The sequence below is a fragment of the Podarcis gaigeae genome (assembly GCF_964106915.1).
Source record: "Podarcis gaigeae genome assembly, chromosome: 10".
Classification (NCBI taxonomy): domain Eukaryota; kingdom Metazoa; phylum Chordata; class Lepidosauria; order Squamata; family Lacertidae; genus Podarcis; species Podarcis gaigeae.
The window spans coordinates 68953236-68969322 of NC_139686.1; the positions used below are offsets into that span (position 1 = coordinate 68953236).

The window sequence follows — 16087 nt, forward strand, 5'->3', positions numbered from 1 at the left end:
GATTTAAAAGGTGGAATTGACGTCCGGAGGGAATTTCCGAAAGGCAGCGCTTTGTCCTGGATCTTAGGCAAGTCAAACAAAAAATCAACAATTTTGGTGGTTTCCTAAAAACAAAACAAAACTCATTCAGGGCGTCCTGGTTTTTACTTTTTGAAGTATGGCAACCCTAAGAGGCACCACTGAAATCTGAGAGCCACTCAGAAATCCCATTGGCGCTGGGACTGTGGATAAATTATGGAAATTGATTAGGATGGTTCAGTAGGGGAAGAATCACTGGGGACCCACGAGCTGGACTGGTGGGTGAAGAGAGAACAAATTGCAGGTGGAAAACGTTAAATCAGGGTGGTCACAGTCTCTCTGATGCAATATAGTGAGAATAGATTTCTCTGTCTTCATCACAGCACATGTTTGTACCTACTGTGGCACAAAAGTCAAAACCGAAGCAGCACAGGAAGCGTCCGTCTATCGCGGCCATTAGTTCATCTGACTAGCAGTGGCTCCCTGAAACTTCAGCCTTTCCCAGTCCAACTCAGAGATGCCAGGAACTGAATCTGGAACTTTTTGCATGCAAAGTGTGTGCTCCGGTACAGAGCCACAAGGCTTCCACAAAAACAGCTTGCGACTCTTCCTGTAGGCCATTCTTTCAACAGCAGCATCTGCCATTTCCAATTGCAAGATGTTGTCATTAACCATATGTGTGGTCTCTGGCTGTTTGTTCTTTCAATTTGTTTACTCCCATAGAAGGCTTCTTTTGGTTGGAAACCTCAGCCTCGCTCCAGAAACCCCTAGCAAATGCCAAATTCCATCCTTGCTGCAGGCGAAAGATCGCCAGTGCGCAGGGAATTGTGAACAGGAGGCTGCCAAAGGAAGAGAGACGCAGGCAGTCGCAAGCCAGCGGCCTCCCCTTTTTCTCTCAATGAGTGACCCCCCAAAGAAAGGGGGGAACAGTTTCAGGAATGCAACGATTTATGGGCACATTTAAAGTAAACCAATGGTGCACTTAGTGCAGTGTGCCACATCCTTATTAATCGCACTAATGGAAACATTAAGGCATCAGAAAGCAGAAGCAAAAGAGCAAGCAAAAATCATTATTTTCTCTGTGACGCACAGCACAGCTTCAGTACCCGGCTCTGCCACAGTGCTCGGCCTCATCCGGAAGAAACAATGTTGTGGAAGACTGCAGTGGCCTGCACGGTGTTGGGAGACGTGGCCTTTGTGTGTGGCATCACACACATGCAAAGCACGCCAGGCCCCTCCAATTTTGGAAGACTGGTGCCTCTGACTCCAGATATGCTAAAGGGGAAGTATTACAGGCAAATCAGGGTGTGCCCTCATCTGGCTTGAGTGGGTCTGTGCTACAGCTGAAGAGCTCAGCACTATGATACTCTGGTAACCTCCAGATTGGATGGTCCCAACATGCTTTTTGTGGGGCTGCTCTTGAAGATGATTTGGACAGTGGCGTAGCGTGGGGGGTGCAGGGGGGGCCGGCCGCACCGGGCGCAACATCTGGGGGTTAGGGTTAGGGTGCGCAAATCCACGGGTTAGGGGGCGCAAATCCACGGGTTAGGGGGTGCAAATTACTTGCCTTGCCCCGGGTGCTGACAACCCACGCTATGCCACTGGATTTGGAGACTTCAGGTGGGTCCAAAATGCAGATTTACTGGCTGGGGGATCCATTTAGAACTCAGATACCCCCGCTTAAATGTTCAAGGGTTAATTTATTTAATCATTTTTTTGATACAAACATCAACCGCAAAAGACACATACAACAAAAAACATAATAACAATAATAACACAATCTGACAATTCAGATTTGAATACACTGATATACCTACGACTAGACCTTTTTTAACAATATTTGCCCACCACTCTCTCCTCCCCCTACTTCCCACCACTATCCGCCTTATTGCTTAAATATTCGTTCCAGATTGCTTCATATTTATCCATTCTTATTTTGCGTCGACATGCAATTGGTTCGTATGTAGCTAATCTGTCCATATTATCAATCCATGTGCTCAATGGAATATTTTCACGGTTCTTCCAATTCATCAAAACAAGTTTCAGGTAACTCCCACTTTAAAACAGCTGCACTGATTGTCAGTTTATTTTCTGGGCCCAATTCATGGGAACGAGGAGGCATTTACAAGTCAGCCTAAAATGTAAAGACTGCAGGTTTCCCTCTCCTCACCACTGTCCTGCTATCAGGGATTCACCCTGCAGAACCCTCTTGTGATGGTCCCCAGATCTCTCACAGCCCAGCCCAATGCACGTTTATTTGGGAAAAGTCCCACTGAGTTCAGTGGGACTCGCTCCGAAGGAAACGTACACAGCTTTAGCCAAACACAGTTGTATCATTATGTCCTCTACAATTCTGTCACCTTGGGGAAAAGAACGGGATTGCCATCCTTTGTCAGTACATTATGCACTTGGCATGACAGGAGGTAAAAAATAGCTTGGTTCCCCATTGCTGAGAAATTGAGGCAAGATGGAGGCAGCCATTCTTCATTGGCTCGACACCCAGCTCTTGCGAGGCAAGCTGCATGCCGCTATCCATCTGTCAGCCTTGAGACATGAGAGGACCCTGGTGGGTTGAGAGTATACTGCGCCATGAAAGGTGCTATTGAAATTAGCTGTCATGAAAAATTTAATGCAACCCACGCCTAGAGTATCAATAATGGATCTCTCCATCTCCGGAGATTATATGGAAGCAGGAGAACCTCCAGCATAATGCCCGAGGCAATAATTCAATTTTGCAATCGAAAGAACAGTAATACCTCTACTCTTCTTTCACAGCAGTGTGTTATCTAGCATCAGGCTTATCTCGAAGAGAGCTAATGCAAAAGGCTTGCTCATTTGTTACACGGAACACACAAACAAGCTGCCTCTAAGCGTATGAAAGTGTTTGCGTGGAAGACTGTACACTTGCAGATTTGGGCAGCTCAGCTATTGTCCGTGCAGGTTCGCAGACAGCATGCTCACTGAAAGTTAGTTACCTGTGAGTAATTGCACGAGTGTGCATCTGGGCTATTTGTGTTTGCAGGTACAAAGAGATATGAGACTGCTGGTGCCATCTTCACAACCCCATGAAAGGTGCTGCTCACTGCAATACAGCTGGCTTCTCCTATGAAGAACAGGAAATACGATACGATACGATACGATATCTTTATTGTCATTGTCCCTTGCGGAGCAATGAAATTGAAAACTACATAAAACTACATAAAAACTACATAAAACTACCACAAAACTACATAAAACTACAACAAAACTAAAAACTCTAAAACCCCTTTTAAAAATACACTATACTACAGAGACCCCTTATGCTGCGTTTAGAACCAGAATTGCATTAGCGTAGAAACAGGGGGTTTGAAGATTCTGCCATTTAGATGGAGCTTCAGCTTCCAGTGCATCAGCAGTTTTGATCCATGCATGGTCCCCATTTGCAGTGGCAGACCTTGGCATCTAAAATTTCAGCGGTGGCCTGTGCGACACCTAAATCTGCTGCCCCTCGCCTCTCGCCTTCTGTTAGATGCTGAAATATACTCAGAGTCGAGAGAGGATTTCATGCTCTTTATTCAGCTCATAGTGGTGAGGAGGAATGGAAGTTCCCCCAGAATGTCTGCTTTATATACATTATTTATACAATGGGCCCCACGTGATTGGCTAATTCCGGGATTCTCCTGTAGGCCAATCAGGTTGCGGATTCACTTCCACCTGGAGCTGGATTGGGTGGCTCCTGTGGACCAATCAGACTGCTGCATTCTGAATCCTATTGTTCTAGGACCAATCAGCCTGCTGCATTCTGAATCTTACTGTTCTAGGACCAATCAGACTGCTGCATTTTGGATCCTATTCAACTCAGTACGTAACAGATGCCTTAGTTGCAGCACCCCCTGCAGCACCCCAGAAGTTCTGCAACTGGGGCACCAGTCACTCTTCCCTGGTTCTCCAATTGCCATTTGGAGCCAATGTACAGTTTGGTGGCAGCAGAGGGGATGCTGGTAATATTTGGCTTCTGTGGGTGACTTCTAGATGTTCTCATGCTCTTTTATCAGCTTAGACCTGGAGGCAAAATGCAGCCCAGGACACAAGATTTACCCACCCTGGAAGAATGGCAGATGAAAGTGATAGACTATATGGAATTGGCGGAAATGACTGGCAGAATCCGAGACCAGGGAGAAGAGTTGGTGGAAGAAGATTGGAAGAAGTTTAAAGACTATTTGCAGAAACATTGTAAAATTAATGAATGCTAAAATGATGTTGGATTGAAATGAAACGGCTCTAGCAACAAGGTTAAAAGAATATGTAAAAATGGATTGATAATCAGACGAAAATATGAAGCTTTAATATGTTAAGATATAGAATTAAGATAAAAACAAAGAGGGAAAGGATTTGCTGAATTAACCATGTGAACTGGAATACAAAAAAGGGAGGTGTGTGGAGATCAGGGAAATAAGTAAATGAAATATAAGACATGAAAAGATTGATCTGTTTTTAATTGTTTTTATTTTTTTATCTATTTTTCATGTATTTTGCATTTTTCATTTGTATTTTTGTACCTTTTATTTTTATTTTTTCTCTGTTTTCTTATATTCTGTAACTTTTTTCTGTCTATAAAACTTTAATAAATATCTTTTTAAAAAACAAAAAAACAACAAAATGCAGCCCTACAAGCCACTTTTACGTGGCCCTACAGACTCTTCCCCAGGTAAGACCTTTCACCTGCTATGCTTAAATTCCATACGTCTGGAATTTCCCAGACATAGGCGGAATTCGGCTGTCGGCAACAGTGTCCAGGTGTAAACCACTGAATTGTCTGGGAAATTCTGGATGTACTGTAACCCATGTCAGAAGTTTGGTTTTTGGCGAATTTCCTTAAAAATAGCTCAAAAACTTTTTTTTTTTGGAGATTTTGCAGAAAAAGCTCAACAACTTTGGGGCAAAACTAGCAAAGCTCACTTTATGAAATATGGCAACCCAAGCTTTGCTTTACACCTTCCTTGAGTGTTTTTTCCTGGCTGGAATTTCATAGGACTCTTGACGACGACTCATGCTTGCCTGGACAGAGGACAGAAAGACCCGTGTGTACAAAGACTCTCCTCCCTGAAAGAGAGGGGAGTGGTTGTGGGCGGGAGCCCGAGCACCGCCCAGCAGGGGGGCATTGCCCCCTGCCTCCAGCTCACCTGGCTGGCACTCACGCCCCCCCGGTGGCCACCCAACCAGGTGCCGCGGTGGGGGCGTGTTCAGCAGCCTTTTGCTGCAGTGCCAGCCTTTCCCTGGCCTCATTCCTCATCGTCGTCCCGTCACGAGTCACCCACCCTCCACTCCCTTTTAGTTAGGGCTTAGGTCATTGGCCTTGCTATGGACCTTAGGTTGGTTGCCCTGGTTGCCCGGGGGGCCTGGTAGGAGTTTTTCCATTTGGCAATAGGCTTTTTGGTTTTTTCGCCTACCTCGTAGCAATCGTCACAACTTTTGTGGTATTGGTGGGTAGGTTAGGCATTGGAATAATGTGTTGTGGTGTATCGAAGAGCTAGGTGTGGCCATCGCCTATGCCTTCAATTTTTAGGGGTATTCCGTTAAAGGAATCTGGCGGCCGTGTACTCTGTCCGATGCCTGCTTGGCGGAAGGCCATGGCATGACCCGCGGTGACAGCAGGGGTGAGCCTATAGTTGGATTAGCATCAACAGGTGATGAACCCCTGGTGAATAAACCCACTTGTTTCGATCCAATGCCTAAGCCAATACTTTTTCATTGCTGTAATCAATAAAGTTGTGGCCTTTTCTAGCCCATTAACCTTATATCACGTGTCCTTGTGTCTTCATTTCACTTCGCGGGGGTCGGGCCCTCAAACCACAAACTAGCTTTCTGTACAAGGATAAAATTTACATTCCACCCATTTTTGCCTTTGGCCCTGCCATCTCCTGGAAGGTTTCTCAGAAAGGAATGTCGCCTCAAGCTGTAAAAGATTCCCCACTCCTCCTTTAGACAATGACTGTGAACCCAGAGCACTACAGCAGAGGTGGCTGTACGAGGAAACGAAAGAAGCTTAAAGTTCACAGCCCCTATTCCTGGAGGGGACCCAAAAGCAACTTTAGTTCACATTGCTTTTAAAAATTGATTTAAAAATGCATCATGCCTGCATATAATATTTCACTATTTCCCCCCCTAATTTTCACTCCCCCTCCATAACTTGAAAACTATAAGGCATAGGAAATTTTTATTCACACCAATGGCTTTGACATGTGAGATAATCCAGTACAGCAATTTTAATCAAAATCTGAAATGATGTAGCTTTGTGTGTGTGTGTGTGTGTGTGTGTGTGTGTGTTGGTATGTCAAGAAGATAGGCGTGGTTCCCCAGACCTTGGTGTAATCTAGACACATATAAAAAACGTTGTGAAAATGCTTTTTAATTTTTAAAAATATATATTGAATTTGGCATAGCTCACCATCGCCCTCTAGTGTCACATTTGTATAACGTACTTTACAACACACTTAAAACCTTTTATTTGCAGCTGTATAGCTGAGTCCCTTGTTGCTGATGGCGAAGGGGCCCCCATATCAGTTCAAGCTTCAGTGCCCCCCAGAATGTAGTTCTGCCACTGCACTACAGTCCAGCTCATAAAAGGGACTTTGTTCACTGTATTGTTCACAGGATCTCAACCACCCCTTCCTCAGTAGCTTGCGGAAGTCTTTCCTTGGCAACAAAGAAACAAGTTCGGCTTAATTTCCTCTTCTTTTTTCGCTCCTAGATTGAGGTATTAATTTTCTGTCCTGGATAGGACAGTAATTTTGACCACCTCATCTCTTATTCGCCAGGCAGAGAAAGAGATTTCCCCAAAGACTTAAGGCTGAACAAGATCAGCTGTCCCTCTTTTCTCCTCTGCAGCAAAACGCTGCCTGGAGCCATTCTATTGAAACAAGGTGCATTCAGGATAAATGTGTTCTAGGCCGATAAAAAGGACCCAAGGCTGTATCTCGCAGGGAGGAAGAGGCTTAGACTAAGTGACTGGTCCGAGCATGCCTCAATCAATCTACAAGTGTCAGAACGCAAGCCAATGTGTACATCTGCTGAGCCAAAATATACTTAACTTCCCATGAGTCACCAGAAGCGTCATCTGTCTGCTGGCTGGCTTGATACAAGCTCTGTTGAGGAAGATACAGGGACCAGTGGTCAAAATGCACCCCACGAGCATCTGTAGCAGCCCATGAGAGGGCTGGTGATTGTGCTGCATTTACTGTCTGCTAGAACTACAAATTGGGACGCGGGTGGCGCTGTGGGTTAAACTACAGAGCCTAGGACTTGCTGATCAGAAGGTTGGCAGTTCGAATCCCCGCGACGGGGTGAGCTCCCGTTGCTCAGTCCCTGCTCCTGCCAACCTAGCAGTTCAAAAGCATGTCAAAGTGCAAGTAGATAAATAGGTACCACTCCAGCAGGAAGGTAAACAGCGTTTCCGTGTGCTGCTCTGGTTCGCCAGAAGTGGCTTAGTCGTGCTGGCCACATGACCCGGAAGCTGTACGCCGGCTCCCTCGGCCAGTAAAGCGAGATGAGCGCCGCAACCCCAGAGTTGGTCATGACTGGACCTAATGGTCAGGGGTCCCTTTACCTTTACCTTAGAACTACAAATACAGGGAAGGGGAGGTGAGGGTGGGTTTAGCCTAAAGAGGGCTACCAGTTGTGTAGACCTGATCTGAAGGAATGACTGCTCTTTATTCTTTTTATATCACATCGCCAGAAGCTGCTCTCCCCCTAGGGCGCTTCCAGATGTGCGACCAGTGCTTCTCATGCACACAAGTTTTTTCTGCAGTATCCGCATGGCATTGTTGGCATGCAAAATCCAGTTTGTATCCCAGGGAACATCTGGTTACAAAACCAACAACCCTGTTGCCAGTGACCTGCTCCTGAGATCTCAGTGGCACGTTTGCAAACTATGTCTCAACCCGGAAGCAACCCTGGTTGCCCCAGGGCTGCAGAACCAAAGGACCAAGACCTCCCAGCCAGAAAAAAAACAAATAAACCAAGAGTTCCAGCTGCCAGGAGACCTGGGAGCCACTCTGGGCTCTGCCACCACGAAACAGAAGCACATGACCACCAGAAGGGAAGATCAGCCTGGCCCTGGCTGGATATAAATGCCCGTTTACAGCTTATTTTGTCAAAAGGATCTCCCTCTCTTCTTTAGCATGTCCTTGCAAATTTCATAAATTTAGTACAATAAATAGGATTCTAAGACATCATCCATGGTGTTCTGATGCGTTATCAGGGAAAGGAGAGAGAAAGACCCGCAAAGAAACTGCTCTGTCTCCTTTGTAACTTCCAGCTCCAGCTTGGATAAAATGTTAAAAATGGGCAGGGGAGGCGGGTCTGTCATTCGGACCTTTTGTGTCTGGGGCAAAGGTGCTTAGGATCAGCACTACACAAGCAAATGTAATACTTCAGGAAGGCAATAATAACGACGAATAATAATAACCATCAATAATAATAAATAATAATAATAATAATAATTTATTTTGTACTCCGCCCATCTGACTGAGTTGCCCGAGCCACTCTGAGTGGCTTCCAACGTAATGTACAGAAAAACAACAACAACAACAACAACAGCAACACCAACAACACAACAGAACAGCATGCATTAAAAGCATCTTGATATAGGGCTGCTTTCAGATGTGTACAGAAGATCGTATAATTATTTTTCTCTTTGGCATCTGATGGGAGGGTGTCCTTCACATGCCTGAGCACACTGTAAATGTGGCACATGGAGGAGTTTTTCAGCAAAGGTGATCATCGTAAGAGCAGCAAAAGCATGAACAGTTAAGGCCTGGAGAACAGGCATTTACTCACCACAGTGCCTTCATCAGCCACTACAGCTATGAGGAGAGATGGAAGCTGCAGGTACTGTCTACCTGTCCAGGTACACTAATCTACAGGGATGGAACCAGCCTGTGCTCTCTGCCTCCAGTTGCTAGGCAACACACTTCCAGGGGAGGCTATTTCGCCCCGTGGCTATCAGGAAAGCTTCCAAGAACATCAGTTGCAGTCATGACTTCTGAATATGAGGGTGTGGACTTTTTATAGCTTCACTCTTCCAGTGATCTGTGCCCTTAAAAAAGGTTCGTTGTGTGTTCATGTTTTCTGATTGTCACATGCTTTGGGGGTTTGTCGGGCAAGATGTAAATATTTTAATTAAATAAAAGTGTCGAAGACGACAGAGCTTGAACTGAGACCGCAATGAGCTGTAGTTGGCACCTAGCCCACTGAAGAACTGTTAGGGGTCAGGCTGTAAGACATCTTAAGGCACAGAAGAGGTGTGTGATGTCATATCTTGCTACTGGGAGACAGTACAAAGCCTGGGAATTGGCCAGTCCTGGTATAATTATTCGGAAAGTGGCCTTTTGTGCAGAGACAGACCAACAGAGTGGTTTTAAATTCGTCGCATGATGACCTGTGTCACAAACTAGATTTAATGAACACTCACATCGGAGTGCTCTCTAAATTGATAATTATCACATTTCATTTTTTAAAATATATTTTTATTAAAGATTTCTTGGTTTACAAAAGCATGTGCAATGTCTCTTTTTCAAGTTACATTTTCTGCAGATCAGTTTCATTTGTTGAGACATCAGTGTCACATTATGAAGAAAAAGGGGGAAAGAGGTAGAGAGGGGAATGGTGAGTGGGGTGGGGTCGGGGGGCAATGCTTCTGTTCTACTTAGTGTATGTGTGGGGTTTTGTGTCAGCGTCTCTTGTGTGGGTTCTCTTTATTATTCGCTTGTTTTCCTTGGGTGGTGAGAGAGGTTGGGGGTGGCCAAGGGTTGGTTGTCTTTGATTGGCTGTGGTGAAATTTATTTTCATGTGTGAGTTGGGTGGGTGGGTGTTTTGGATCAGGTTAGCCATATTGATTTGTATGTTGCTGGTGGATTTTTGTCATTTTCTGGTTGGGCTGTATATGTGATAAAGGGGAACCACACCGGGTGAAGGCATCTTCTTCTATTTGTCTCCTTGTCAGTTTCAATTTGTTGGTTAGTTTTTAGGCTGTTTCACATTACTATTTGATACCATTGGTCCATGCTTACTCCTGACAGGTCTCTCCAGTGTCTGGTTATGATGCTTCAGGCTGCTGAGAGTTGTTGGGTTATGAGCTCTTTGTGTTGTGAGTGGGCATTATTGTCTTGTAAGATGTTTAGTAGGGAGTTATAGTCTTTTATAAGGGACACGGGTGGCACTGTGGGTTAAACCACAGAGCGTAGGACTTGACAGTCAGAAGGTCGGTGGTTCGAATCCCCATGACAGGGTGAGCTCCCATTGCTCGGTCCCAGCTCCTGCCAACCTAGCAGTCCGAAAGCACGTCAAAGTGCAAGTAGATAAATAGGTATCGCTCCGGCGGGAAGGTAAACGACGTTTCTGTGCGCTGCTCTGGTTCGCCAGAAGCGGCTTAGTCATGCTGGCCACATGACCCGGAAGCTGTACGCCGGCTCCTTCGGCCAATAAAGCAAGATGAGCGCTGCAACCCCAGAGTCGGCCACAACTGGACCTAATAGTCAGGGGTCCCTTTACCTTTACCTTTATAGTCTTTTATATACTAATCTTTTATGTTCTTCCACATCCGTTTAAAGCTCCTAACCCTTCTTTTAGATTCTTTTAGTTTCTTTTAGATTCTTGTAGTCCTTTAGATATACCTTCTGTTTAAATACTTTTTAGCTTTCCAAAATGTTCTACATATTCTAAATGATTGTACCCCCAGCCTACTTGTGCTGGTCTATGACCGTAATAAAGATTTTATGATGATGGTGATTGTCTCTCTCTTTCTTAAGTAAGACAGAACAGCAACAGAAAACTTCCGACTCCACCCAGTTCAATAGTGCTACCTTGTGACAAAGCTACCGTATTTTTCGCTCTATAAGACGCACCAGACCACAAGACGCACCTAGTTTTTGGAGGAGGAAAACAAGAAAAAAAATATTCTGAATCTCAGAAGCCAGAACAGCAAGAGGGATCGCTGCACAGTGAAAGCAGCAATCCCTCTTGCTGTTCTGGCTTCTGGGATAGCTGCGCAGCCTGCATTCGCTCCATAAGACGCACACACATTTCCCCTTACTTTTTAGGAGGGGAAAAAGTGAGTCTTATAGAGCAAAAAATACGGTATATACTGTCACTATCCACACCTCAGGTATCCTGGACATTGCACCTTTCTGGTCTACAACAAAGTTGAGCCATTCTCAAGTCTAGTTCAACACTGACAACTGCTTGCTTGAGCTGGCTGGGGAATAACTGTAGCAGCAAGTATTAAAACAAGCATGGTTTAAGGACCATTGATTTTATTCCTCTGTTGGTGTTTGACTTCAGAGAGGCAACAGCAATAAAAAGCAACCTCCAAAGTGCTACAGGTGTTCTTGGTTTATTGCTGAAGCTATATGGCCACATATAATGGCCGGACATAAGTGCTTTTAGTGCTTCCTCTGTACTCAGCCTCTTGCGATGACCGCTGAGAAGGTCTCTGTGCTGGCCATTACCCCTTGAATTCCCAGAGAGAGGAGTCTTGTCTTATCAGGCAAAGACAGGGAAAGAGGCAACACATTTATGCACACACTGCATGGCCAAACGGCAACTCTTGTTTGTACCCCAGCTGGAGAGCTCTGTGTTTTTATTTCCAGCAGAGCCTCGGGGGAATGTCGCCTCGGCTGCTAGGAGCCTGCACACTCCACCGCCCAGTGCCAGCTGATCAGTGGACCCCATGGGCTGGCAAAACAGCATGAATGTGCTCTGTGTTCTGAGACTTCCTCTATTTGATGTGGCAACATGCTCAAACCAACAGCTCTGTGCTTGTGGAGTCTGGACCCATGCCTGTGGGAACAAGTATGCGATTCTAAGCCAGCAGAGTCTTCCCAGCAGGGGATAGGGAGTTGGCTAGAGCTTCACATTTATTTAGCCTCAGCATTGTACTAACTGCTGCAGCTGCACAGGAAACAGAAGGGGCTGCAGGTGAGTCTAGAGGGGGCTTACACTTCAGGTAAGATGAATAAGGCAAAGAAGAAGATTAATGGAGTGCTTGATACAAAGAGTGGTGCTGATAGGGGACAGAATGTAGTTAACAAGCAAGCACCCAGTTGCTGAGTGAGGAACTCTTTTCCAGTGGAAATGTGTGCTGGGTCACCTGCAGATTGGTGGCATTTGGGGGGGGGGGCGCGGGATTAAATTGCATACTGGAAATTTAGGTTTAAGGAAATAAAGTGGATTAAAATTCTCCGTTGCTGTGGTGCAAGAAATCCACATTAAAACAAAAAACAATATCTGTTCACAGTTACAAAAGCGATGGGGAATTGCACTTAAGGACAGCATCTGAGTGGAGGTATTAAGCATAGACGAGCGTTTCTTTGCACGCCCAGGCACAGTCCCCCCTCTTTCCCCAGAAGCCAGACCCCATATCAAAGGAGAAGACATGACAACGTATTTTGGGATTAAATTGGCCACAACTTTCTTTAAATATCATACGTAGGAAACCTTGGCATAGGCACTGGGCATGTATCCCTCTCAGCCCCCCGCTGGGGGTCTGAGGCATGACAGGGTCAAACAGGAATATGGAAACACAGCAAAACGTGCGATGCCGGGGGGGTGGATGTTCTATGGCCCACCTGTTGTGCGCTTGGGGACAGAGACTCCCCTCAAGACCCCTCTAACAGAGTACACTGTTATTGTTCTCATGGAAGGGGTGGGTTATCCCTTCACCCCTTCATCAGTTATCAGACTAAGGGATTCAGCCCAAGGCCTAAAAACCGCCACTCAAGACTGCAAAATCGCAGTCTCGCCGCCAAGACTACCTACAACTGAAACCATTCCTCGAGGCCTTGCTTCACAGCTCTCAACCAATGTTCATTCCTTATAGGTGTGAGGTGCACTCTGTCAGGTCTGAAAAGGTCCAATTTGTCAGTTTTAAGGTCAAGATGTCTGATCACTCGGCCACCAAGACACAGGGTCGCATTGTGTAAAGGCCTGTTGGTTTTTACTAGGGCGTAATTGAGGCGAGAAGGCTTGAAGGCCCCTCTCCAGCGCAGGCGCAGAAGGAGGTCAGACCAAAAGATGGTGTTATCTGGGCACATTGACCGGATTCTTTCAACGTCCACGATTGCTGCCATGATTAAATTGATGCACTTTTGTGCAACCAGATCATTCTCGCCCACATGAATGAGCATCCTGTGGATCATGTGAAGTGCCTGTCTATTGCAATTTCAGCATGAGGGCATCCCAGCGCACCCCTCGTTATTTGTCATGAGCGGACAGGAGTTGACCCAGCTCCAACTTGGTCTGCTCTAGTTGATCTACCCCCCCAGGCTGCCATGGATAGGCAAAATTTGAATCTGCCTTTGGTGGGAACCCAGCAGGCTCCACTCAAAAGCAGTGTGGCTTCGGCAGGGGTGTATGGAGGGGGTGTGCGTGGGGGGTGCGGTCGTCCCTGGGTGTCACCCTGAATGGGGGTGACAAAATGGCTGGCGGCACTCATCACCACGGGGCCTGCAGCATGCACGAGTCACACATCTCGACGCTCGCAGGCTCTGCGCTGTCCGCCATAGCGACGGGTGTGCTGCAGCACCCATGGGGATGGCACGGCGCACGGCACGCGGCGTCCACAGGGCATGCCATGACACCCATAGGGACAGCACAGGACGCCATGCACCCCGTCCAGTTCCTATGGGTTCCATGCGCCCTGCCCCTATGAGCACTGTGCCCCGCCGGTTGGCTTTGGGAGGATGGGGAAGCCGCACGCTGGGCCGCAAACATGGCCTACCGCCGGGACTGGGTGAGCGGCCATTTTAGGTAGGGCATGAAAGAGGCATCATCATGCAAAGAGTGTTAGGATATTTCCGTTCCACCTTAAAAGGGAGCAGGCTTTGAGCGTCACAGAGTCTGCGTATTTCCTGTTCACAGGATGTTTCTGTTGTGTCTATGCTTTCGTTTCTCTCTCTGTGCCTGAACATGCAAGCAGGCAGTCATGTTTTTTCCTTTGTTCTGACCTACGCTGAATAAACTTCTAAATAATGCTCTCCTGCGTGCATCTTTCGCTGTGCGAATTCTGCTGATAGAGCGTGCATCAGCTCTGGAATGTGGCAATCTATTTCTGGAGCTTGTGTCGCTAATTGCTGATACTGTATTTACGGGAGATCGATGGATTGTCCGGAGGCAACGTGGGGGCCATGATGGGCTTTATCTCCCTGGCAGTATCCCAACAAAGAGGATATTTTTCTTGTTTGATAAGGGCACTTGCGTCTCACCCAGGCTGATGGAGCAATCATCCTGGTCTGCTTGTACAAAGCTTACGGCATCCACTCTCGATTGAGCATTTGTTCTGATTTGCCCGATGACAATGAGCATCTATCCTGATCTGCTAGCCTGGAGGACATCTTCTTCTCATCCTTCCAGGGACCACATCCCACTGGTGGGCAGGGCCAGAGGTAAAAGTAGGCAGAGCGATAAACACACATTTTACCTTTGTTTTGGCAGCCTAGTTTCTCCACACACTCACACAGGCTTCTCTACTCTTCAGAGGTTAAAGGCACATTCCAGTGAGGTAAAAATATTTGGGGTACAAACCAGAGCACATGAAGGGTGTGAGCAGAGTAGGGATGGCCAGGGGAGAGTCCTGAGACCCAAACAGAGAGGATTGGCCCCTGAGATTGAGGTTCGCCACCCTGGCATAAAGTCGCAGCCTAAGAGGGAGAAAACACTTTTTTTTGGCAGTAAATTTATTATATAGTTTTATTTTCTTAACAGCACACTGCTCTGGGAAGTTATCCCAGAGGCCAGCTTATCCATTTTCAAAATAAAGCTATATGTACAACTTTCAAATACAGTGGAACCTCAGGTTAAGAACTTAATTCATTCTGGAGATCCGTTCTTAACCTGAAACTGTTTGTAACCTGGGGTACCACTTCAGCTAATGGGGCCACCTGCTGCCGCCGTGCCACTGCCGCGCCATTTCTGAAGCAAAGTTCTTAACCCAAGGTACTATTTCTGGGTTAGTGGAGTCTGTAACCTGAAGCGTCTGTAACCTGAAGCGTCTGTAACCTGAAGCATCTGTAACCTGAAGCATCTGTAACCCAAAGTACCACTGTATTGAGTAATGTAAGATGATTTATTTTAAAAGCATCACATCAAGATACAATAAAATGCAACAGGTTTAAATTGCAAGGGAGACAAATGCAGGCTGTTCATGTAGAGTTAGGTACCCCTGCCCGTACGGGCCAGTCGTGACCGATTCTAGGGTTGCGCGCTCATCTTGCTCAAGAGGCCAGGAACCGCGCCGTCCGAAGACACTTCTGGGTCACATGGCCAGCGTGACGAAGCTGCAACTGGCTAGCCAGCACCAGTGCCGCACATGGAAACGCCGTTTACCTTCCTGCTATAAAGCGGTACCTATTTATCTACTTGCACTTAGGGGTGCTTTCGAACTGCCAGGTGGGCAGGAGCTGGGAGCGAACGACGGGAGCTCACCCCGCCGCGGGGATTCGAACCGCCGACCTTACGATCAGCAAGTCCTAGGCACTGAGGTTTTACCCACAGCGCCACCCGCGTCCCTTTCATGTAGAGTTAAGATATATCTTAAAGATACGATCAAATTAAGTAACGGGGAAACAGCCAAAATAACTTAGAAAGCCACTTCCTTTGGGTGGTACTGGACCAAGAGGTGGCTAATTTGTCACCTGCAGATGTCGTTGACCATGTTGGCTGGGTCTGATGGGAATGAAGAGTCCAGCAACAGCGGCAGGACCACAGGTTAGCCACTCCTGTTTGAAAAGGGACTCCTGGAAGAAGACCTCTGAAGGGTGCTTGGGGTTTCACATTGGGCTCCTCAATCAGTAGAGGGGCCATGGCAAACCTACGGACGTTATTGTCTGCATCACCGGAATAATCTCCCATGAGTAGAGGCTTGCAGATGAGAAGACGTTGATCAAAAGCAGTGCAGCCCAGAAGATGGAGCAGGAGCTGTCTCCTTACACAAAGGAACAGCAGAGCAGAGAGGATCACACCCTGAAAATAAAAAAGACGAACAGGTCTTGTGGCAACTTTGAGGAAGAACATCCTGTCTGCATGAGAAAGCCTT

At 46.6% G+C, this 16087-nt stretch overlaps 1 protein-coding gene across 1 annotated transcript in view; it reads left to right on the forward strand.

The window, feature by feature from the left end:
• The window catches only part of BCAP29 (B cell receptor associated protein 29), a 920634-nt gene extending 905079 nt beyond the window's left edge, over positions 1–15555 (forward strand). Inside the window, exon 7 of the transcript XR_014555847.1 lies at positions 15203–15555. The gene's annotated coding sequence lies outside the window, so the exon portion shown is untranslated. The remainder of the gene's footprint in view (positions 1–15202) is intronic.
• Positions 15556–16087: the final 532 nt, after the last annotated feature.